Consider the following 9,683-nt stretch of genomic DNA (forward strand, 5'->3'; position numbering starts at 1 on the left):
TCTGCTTGACTGCAGTTATGCTGTGTCACACCATCAAAGCAACTTCAATGATGTAAAATATATTACTTCACGATTGAGTTACACTGTGCAATTGATATCATATCATACAAGCTTTGGAGTGGAACTCATTTATTTTTGTACTTCAGTTTGTAGCACAAACAATTCACCGTCAATGATTCACCCAGTGGCTGTAACCCCTTGTACTGGACTGATCAAGCTGGTGTTCTTTGCTGAAATGATGTATTCGCAAAGGAGAATATTTTTGCCTGTGAACATGCATAGGCAATGAAACACATTGTGGTTTAAATGGCATCTGAAATCCCAGATCATGATTTTAAACATTGAATGAACAATAGTTTTATTTTGTGCAATCTTAAAAATTCAGGTTAAGTGTCAGAATGCTCCAGTCTTACCTGTTTTATCTGAAGCCGCTAAACAGGTATGATGTTTTGACCATTAGGAATACTGATAACTTTAAAAAAGTGAATGACATGGCAAGGTTTCGGATTTTAAAGCTTTTGTGCAATAAATACCTAAAAAGCATTCTTGATTAAACATTATTTCCTTTTGTATGCAACCTACACTTTGAAGTACAGAAAGGAACGTTACCCTTTTATACTACTCAACCATCATGCTCTCCATGGAATTACAATGCTGTAACTGTCACAGTAGCTCCCAGCTTTCAATGGGTTCCTACGTGACCATTCTATCAAGACTTAACTTTGAGTGACTGTCTCCAGGACACACACTCCTCCATTTTTAGAGAATTCCTTAAATCCTTCACCAGCACTAAAGCCTGTTCCAAAATCTGTTTATCACTCCAATCATGTCAGAACGAATCTCCTGGAATCTATAGAATGCTGCATGATATGTCATTTTATCTAGAGCCTGCCATTCTCCTGTATTCATTTCTGGTAGCTTGCAATGTCAGGAGGTCTTTTCCCTCTGCTAATCATATCTGTGATATTGGCTGGCAAATAGGGAAGCCTGTAACTTGATCACAAACAAATTTGATTGAATTGTTTTGAGGAGGTTAACAGGGTGTTGAACATGGGAAATAAGAATAGGAGTAGGCCGTTCAATATGATTATGGCTGACCATCCCTATTCCCGCTTGCTGCTATTCCCTTTCACCCCTTTAACCATAAGAACCATGTCTAACTTATTTTTGAAAACACTCAATGTTTTGGCCTCAACTACTTTCTGTGGTAGTGAATTCCATAGGCTCACCACTTTCTGGGTGTAGAAATTTCTCCTAATCTCAGTCTTAAATGGCCTACCCTGTATCTATAAACTCACCCTTGGTTCTGGACTTCCCTGGTCATTTGAACACTCTTCCTGTCTAGTCCTGTTAAAATTTTATAGGTTTCTATGAGCCTCCCCCTCATTCTCAAGTGATCATAGTCCTAACTGATCTAGTCTCTCTTCATATTACAGTCCTGCCATCCCAGGATTGTGTCTGGTAAATCTCTGTTGCACTGCCTCCATAGCCAGAACCTCCATAGCCTTCAGATAAGGAGGTCAAAATTGCACACAATTACCCAGATGTGGTCTCATCCAAGGCCTTGTACAATTCCAGCAAGACATCATTGTGTTGTACTTGAAGTTTTACAGCTGATGAGGGTAGTGCGTTTTATGTGGTCTACATGGACTTTGGTAGATGGATGTATCCATGACTAGAATTCTTTTCCAGTGGTGTTTGTCAAGGCTAGGTCCCTAGCTTATGGTGTACTTTAATGATATGGACTTAACTAAAGGGGATATGGTGAAGAAGTTCACAGATGACAGGACATGAGAAGTGAGTAAATAGTGAGGAAGATAGCAGTAAACTGTATGACGATATCAATGGATTGATCTGTTGGGCAGAGCGGTGACAAATGGAGTTCAACCCAGAAAAATGCCCATAGTGCGCATTAATTGCAGTGTGTGTGGTAGGACTGTGGAAAGTACTGAAGATCAGAGGAAGCTTGGTATGTATATCCACAAATCCCTAAAGGTAGCAGGGCAGGCAGATAAAGTGGTTGAGAAGGCAGTGGGATACTTGCCTTTATTGCCGAGGATAGAATACATGAGAAGGGAGATTGTGCTGGAACTGCATCAAATGCTGGTTCGGCAAAAGCTGGAGTTCTGTGTGCAGTTCTGATGCTCACATTTATAGGGAGGGTGTGATTGCACTGCAGAGAGTCCAAAGGAGCTTTATTAGGATGCTGCCTTGGTTGGAGGGTTTGAGTTATGAGGAAAGGTTGAATAGGCTTGGAGCAATAAAGATTAAGAGGACACCTGATCAAAGTATGTAAGATTGATGAACATTAGGTGGCTGGGAAGGTGCTTTTTCCATCAGTAGACTAGTTAATAATCAGGGAATATAAAGTCGTGTTCAGAGGTACAAAGCTAAGAGGAGAAATGAGAAATTTAACCACCCAGAGGTGGTGGGACTCTGGATCTCTTTGTTTGAAAGTGTGGATCATAGAATCACTATAGTGTGGAAACAGCTCATTTGGCCCAGAATTCCACAGCGGCTCTCCAAAGAGCATCTCACCCATACTCACCCCCCTCCACCCTATTCTTGTAACCCTACATTTCCCGTGGCTAATCCATCTAACCTAGACATCCCTGGAACTGGCCAATTTAGTATGGCCAATCCACCTAACCTACACATCAGTGTACTGTGGGAGGAAACTGGAGCATGCAGAGAAAAACTATGCAGACACGGGAGAATGTGCAAACTCCACACAGGCTGGAATTGAGTCCCGGACCCTGGCACTGTGAGGCAGCAGTGCTAACCACTGAGCCACTGTGCCACCCATGATTACACAATATTTAGCACGATTTGACACTCCTCAGATACACAAGTCCTAACACTGTAAAAGAAAATCCGTCACTTCTCTGATTGCTGTTTGAAGAATCTTATTTTGCACAAATTGGCTGCTGTAAAACAGGAACACCATGGAACGTGTTTAACGTTATAAAACATCTCAAGGGGCTTTAGGAGAATTTGCAAATTGAATCAGAAACTCTCGTAATATTTACGCAGCGTTTGGAAATTGACTTGCATTGCCACACCCTCTATGGTTGTGGGCCAAAGGCTGGTAAGTTGGGTTTGTTGTACTCAGTTCTTGGTCGATTGACGCAAACATGATGGGACGAAAGGCCTCTTGTGCTGTAAACGTCTGAGTTCACGACTTCCTCGCTGTCTTTCTCCATGGCAAGGTGAAACACATTAGCCTTCTATCTAGATAGAAATGCTAATTAACCATTTTTAATCTCAACTGTCTTTATCCTTTGAAGTATATTGACAACTGGCAGCATAACTGTTTGCAACGCTTAGCAACAAAGCCTTTTTGGTACTTGGGACTGAAAGTCCACAATGAGCCTGCTGACACGGTCTCCAGATGTAAATAACTTGCTGCTCCTTCTCAGTAAAACTCTCTTAGCCTTCTTTTAACATCTAATGATTAACCCAGCTTGTTGTCGGACAGACAGCAGAACAGGTCACATGACCACCTTCATTCACTCTTAAAATATAATCATCTCTCAATTATCATATTGTAAGAATTTGCGCATTTGCTTGTGTCACACTGTTGGAATTTTTAAAAGAACCTGAATTTATCTGTGCTAAGTTGTTTTACAAACATAATTTGTATCACATTGATTGAGAACAGAAGATATGAAATAAGTATTTATCTGGTCTTCTGTTGAGTTATTTTAGATCCGACGATTAGTGGTGATAATGTCTGGACTTTGAAACCGTTGAAGTGGAGCAATTTATTAACTGCGTTATCCAAAAGCTGCAATCCCTGCATGAAAGTTGAAATACTGTGCTGGTTTGTTGTTGGCTTCGATGTTGTTGCAAGTGCTATTATTAGAAAAAAAAATTACTTTCATATGGTGCCTTTCATGATCTCAGAATGCTTAAAAACATGTTACCACAGTCGATTAAGCACTTGATGAATTTTTGTCACACTTGGAGGAACAGCACAACCAAGTTGTATCCACCAATCTTCCATAAACAGCCGTACGGTGATGACTCGATAATCTGTTTTTGTGATGTTGGTTGAAAGATAAATAGTGGCCCTGCGCTTTATTTAATGAACAAGTACTGTTTAATGTATTTGCAAAAGGTGGTGTTTGGTATCTTTAGATCCAGATGCAATTTTTTTTCTTTCACTCTTAGGATGTATCACTGGCAGGTCAGCACTTATTGGTTGTCCTCGAAAGGTGATGTTTGGGGCCATCTTAAAGCACTGCAGCCTGATGAAGCTGCTCATGCAAAGAACTGCCAGGATTTTTGACCAAGTGTAATTGAAGGAATGTCAGTAAAGGCACATGTTGGGTTGATGTATAACTTGGAAGCAAACCTGGGAGGTGTTGCTGTCACCATGACCACCCCTATCCTGTCTGGTCCCTGAAGAAGTTTTCAGTTTGAGAAACAAAGTGGATGCAGCAGCGGTGAACTGTTCCAGTGATATCACTCTGTAGATACTGCACTCACATTTGATTAGGCCAGTGAATTAAATATTATCCAGCAGACTAATTAGACTGTGGGAAGTCATGCTTCTTGATTGCTCCAACTGTACCGATTCAGGCAAGTGCAGAATACTCCATTTCTGACTTATTTCTTGTAGGTTGTGGCTAAATCCTGATGTTGAACCACTCAGCACAGAATAGTCAATCTGACTTGGTCTAGTAACCATAATGTTTATATGGGTCATTTAAGTTTCTAACCAGTTGTGATCCTCATGTTGACAGTGAGGGACCTGGCAATAACACTGCCATTGACTAGGCCAAACAAAATTTCTCCTGTTGAGATGGTTATTGCTTGGCCATTGTGTGGCATGACTGTTGCTTGCCAATTCTCAGTTGAAGCCTTGCTTGTGATAATTATATGCATAGATTGCTTTACTACTTGACAAACTGTAAATGATGCCGAAGACTGTGCAGTCAATAGCTCCACTCTGAACCTGAGCGTGGGTGGAAGGCTAATGTTAAATGAGTTGAAGGTGTTTGAACCTGAGACGGTGTACCCGGCAGATGTGTTGTGCTGATGTCATGGGGTTGAGTTGATTTGCCCCCAAAACTTTCCTCATTTGATTTTAGTTTTACCTTATTTGAATGTGGCCTTGATGCTAAGAGCAGTCACTCTTGCCTCGCTCTAAATTCAGCTGTCTCTTATCCATATTTAGACCAAGTTGCAATGAAATCTGGAGCCCTATGGTCTGTCGAAACTAAGGAGATGGTGCTGGGGAAGTTGAAAGGTCTGAAGGTGGATATATGACCCAGACCAGATTGACTACACCCTCGAGCTTCTGAAGGAGACAGTTGAGGAGGTTGTAGAATCATTGGAGTCAGGAAGTGTAATAATAGCTAATGTAACAGCCCCGTCTAAGAAGAGAAAGAGGCAGAAGACAGGAAACTATAGGCGAGTTAGCCTGACCTTGGTCATTGGTAAGATTTGAGAGTTCATTATTATGGACGAGATTGCGGACTACTTCGATGTGCGTGGTAAAATAGTGCTGAGTCAGCATGGCTTCGTCAAAGGGAGTTCATGCCTGACAAATCTGTTAGAATTCTTTGAGGAGGTAACAAACAAGTTAGACAACAGAGAGCCAGTAGATGTGATCTATTTGGTTTTCCAGAATGCCTTTGACAAGAGGCTGCTAAATAAGATAAGAGCCCATGGCATTAGGGGTAAGGTATTGGCATGATAGAGGGTTAGCTGACTGGCCCAAGATAGAGAGTGGAGGTGAAGGGGTCTTTTTCAGGATGGCAGCTGGTGACTAATGGAGTTCTGCAGTGGTCTGTATTGGGACCAAGCTATTCACGGTATGCATTAATGATCTGGATGAAGGAATTGAGTGTATTGTTGCTAAGTTTGCAGATAACACAAAAGTAGAGGTGTAGGTAGTGTTGAGAAAGTGGGAGGCTGCAGAAGGACTTGGATAGGCTAGAGAATTGGGCAAAGAAGTGGCAGACTGAATGCAATGTGGGAAAATGTGAGGTTATGCACTTTGGTAGTAAGAATAGAGGCATAGATGATTTTCTAAATGGGGAAAGCCTTTGGAAATGTGAAGCACAAAGGGGCTTGTGTGTCAGGATCCTCTTAAGGATAACATGCGGGTTCAGTGGCAGTTAAGAAGGAAAATGGAAAGTTAGTATTCATTTGAAGAGGGCTAGAATGCAAGAGCAGAGATGTACTACTGAGGTTGTATAAAGCTCTAGTCAGATCGCATTTGGAATATTGTGAGCAGTTTGGGCCCCATAACTAAGGAAGGATGTGCTGGCATTGGAGGTGGTCTGTGGAAGGTTTACAAGAATAATCCCAGCGATGAAGGGCTTGTCATATGAGGAGCGGTTGAGTACTCTGGGTCTGTAGTCGATGGAATTTAGAAGAATGATAGGGGATCTCATTGAAATGTACAGAATATTGAGAGGCCTGAATAAGGTATTGCCATTGAGTAAGTAGATTATTAGTAAATATGTTAAATTTGTTGGTAATGTTGATTGTTCTGCACTGGCACAGCTTGGCTGGAGAGGAGCTATTTAATTGCAGTGTTGGTTTATATCAGCTCCTCTGTGTTTGCTGGTATGCATTCTGCTGTTTGTGTTTTAATAGAGAACTTGTTATCAAAAATGTAAAGCATATTTGGACTTGTGGCAAACAGGCCACAATAATTTGCAATTCTGCACCTATTTGTCATCTTTTACCCTAAAATGAGGGATGTCTAGAAATTTTTCAGATGCATTTAAATGAGGCTTTAAAACCTTTTGAGGCGAGTAGTCCAGTGCTTTAGAAAAAGCGTGAAAGAGAGAAAAAAAGATTGGTCTGTTGCCTAGCAATGAATTTTTTTATGACATAAAGAAACAGACAGAAACTCTTTCTTATAGAAAGTTAGAATAATCCAGAAGTGAGTGTGCCAGTTTCTTTCAGAGAGAAACAGGGCAGAAGCAAATAAGTTCTCAGTGGCTTAATGTTGGCAAAAGTCTGGAAGCAGAAGGCTATGAAAGTGGAGTTTAAGGAATCCTTGTTATTAAATAAATCTCCTGTGTTAGCAATTTGTTTAAGAGACATATCTAAAGAAACACATGGAGTGAATGCAGATATCTGCCAAAAAGGAACTGATAATAGCTGTGCTAACTGATTAAAGAACTTTAAAGTAGAAATGGTGTACTGTTCACTGAGTATTGAGATTCTGTAAGGCTTTTTTTAGGGTAATAAGGTTGAACCTTTATATCTGAAGTTTATAGTAAGACCATTTCAAATAAGTTTTGTATAGTGTAACATGGTTTGTGCTTTTTATTTTTTTTATAATAAACTTCAATGTTCCTTTACTACAAGTATATTGACAGTCTCTTTTGAATATATTTAGTGGCTGACCACCAAAATAAACACATTGATAAAATGAAACTTTAGGCCATCCAGCAAGGTTTCTCTCTGGGATCTGACTTGTGTAGTATTAGCATCAGCTGGGATCATAAAATAAACATCTCTAATGGGGTTAAAGATCCTCTTTCCCAGAATTGGCAGCATTTAGTTTCTTCTGTGTAGATGTCCTGGTTCTACCAAGTAGTCCAGAAATTAGTCGCCCATTGTTTACACTTCACCCTTTGATCTTGATGCCAAATATAGGTTAGTTTTCAACTGTAATTAACTCCAAGTCTCTCTGGATTATATTCACTTCAGTCTTCTTATCAGTTTCTCAATCAAATGTATTCATTTAACTTAAATCCTCCAATGTAACCTCCAACCTAAACCTATTCTAAAACATATGAATTATAAGCAAAATCTTCCCAACATTTTATGTTCGACTTTTGATTAATTCATTTTCATCAGCTCAGCAGAGTGTTTGCTCTTACTCCATTCTCATCTTCACTTAACTTCCACCTGTCTGGTCCTAGACCTGCTACTGAAAGTTGACAGCTCTATTTTTGGTTAAATGCAGTGAGCCAGAAATTACAGCTTGGTGGTAATATTTGGATGAGCATTTGCTCGTGTGACATTTCTCCATCTGCTTTTATAGCACTGATATTCTAACAATGGCAAAATAAATAGAAGTAGGCCGTATGGCCCCTCGAGTGTGTTCTACTAATCAATAACGTAGAGAGGAATAAATTTTCAAAGTAGTTACAGGGATGTGTAAAAATGGTAGAGCAGTTGCAATGATTTCAATTATCTGACTATAGTCTGGGAAATTAGTAGTGTAAAAGTCAGAGAGGGGCAAGAATTCCTAGACTATATTTAGGAGAATTTTCTACAGTATGTTTTCAGCCCAGTAAGAAAAGAAGCACTACTACAGTTGGTTATTGGAAATCAGGACCTAGTAGATAAAATCTCAAGTAAAGGGAGAATATTTGGGTGATAGTGATCACTGTGTTGTAAGATTTGGACTTATCACAGAAAAAGATAATGGACAATCCAGAGAGAGAATACTGGGGAAAAATCCTTAAGTGGGAGTAAGAATGGATCTGAGCTGAATAAATTGGAATTCCAGATAAGCAGAAAAAAAATGGGAGTTGAACTTCAAGGAAGAAAGAAATAGTCAAGTATAATAAAGAGTGAAAGGTACCAAAATAAATCCAGGGATCTCTAGGTGACAATAGAGATATAAAAATACAAAAGAGAACCGAGGCTGAATATAGATGGGTTAAGAGTGGTGAAAGAGCAAGTAAAAGAAGCAAAGAGGATGTATGAAAAGAGGTTGACAGCTAATATTAAAAGTGCAATAATAATAAAAGGATGGTTGAAGGAAGATTGGGGACAATTAGAGACCAATAAGGGATTTACACATGGAGGCAGACAATATGGCTGACATGTGAAATAAATATTTTGCATCTGTCTTTACTAAAGAGTGTCATGAGAAAAATTTAAACAAATTAGGAGGTAGGCTGTTTGTATTTTAACTGGAATCAAATCAGATGCATCCAATGACACAGGGAAGTGAGAATGGAAATTATGAAAGCACTGGTAATAATTTTTCCATCTTAGTCTAAGGGGTGGTGCCAGAGGACTGGAGAATTGTAAATATTACACCCATGTTTAGAAAAGAGTACAAGGATAAACCAAGCAAACACAGACCACTCAGTTTAACTTTGGTAGTTGGGGAACATCTAGAAATGATAATCTGACGCAAAGTTAACAGGTTGAAAGAATAGTTTATAAAACACATAATATATTCTAGGCTTTATTAATAGTGGCATAGAGTACAGAAGCAAGGAAATTTTGTTGAACCTATGTTAGACACTAGTTCGGCTGTAACTAGTATTGTATCTAGTTTTGGGCAATGTATTTTAGCAGAGCTGTGAAGGCAGTCGAGCGAGTGCAGAAGAGATTCACTGGAAAGGTTGCAAGGCTGAGAAACTTTACTTATGAAGATAGATTAGAGAAGCTGGTAGTGTTCTCCTGGGAGAAGTGAAGACCAAGAAGAGATTTGATTGACGTATTCAGAGTCGTGAGAGATCAGGGCACAATTAAAAAGAGACAAAAAGTTTGGATGGGTAAAAGAATCAAGAACAAGAAGGACTACTTTAAACAGAATAGTCAAAAGATTTGAAGAAAAAGTTTTTCATGCAGCAACTGGTTAGGAGTTAGAATGTTTCAGAGAGAGTAAGAACTGCTGATGCTGGAGAATCTGAGATAACAAGGTGTAGAGCTGGATGAACACAGCAGGCCAAGCAGCATCAGAGGAG

At 39.6% G+C, this 9,683-nt stretch overlaps 1 protein-coding gene across 1 annotated transcript in view; it reads left to right on the top strand.

Moving 5' to 3' along the window:
- Nucleotides 1–9,683, top strand: part of dhrsx (dehydrogenase/reductase (SDR family) X-linked) — a 242,893-nt gene that overhangs the window by 28,023 nt on the left and 205,187 nt on the right. The window lies entirely within an intron of this gene.

This window comes from Rhincodon typus, chromosome 6, assembly GCF_021869965.1.
Source record: "Rhincodon typus isolate 14 chromosome 6, sRhiTyp1.1, whole genome shotgun sequence".
Taxonomy (NCBI): Eukaryota; Metazoa; Chordata; class Chondrichthyes; order Orectolobiformes; family Rhincodontidae; genus Rhincodon; species Rhincodon typus.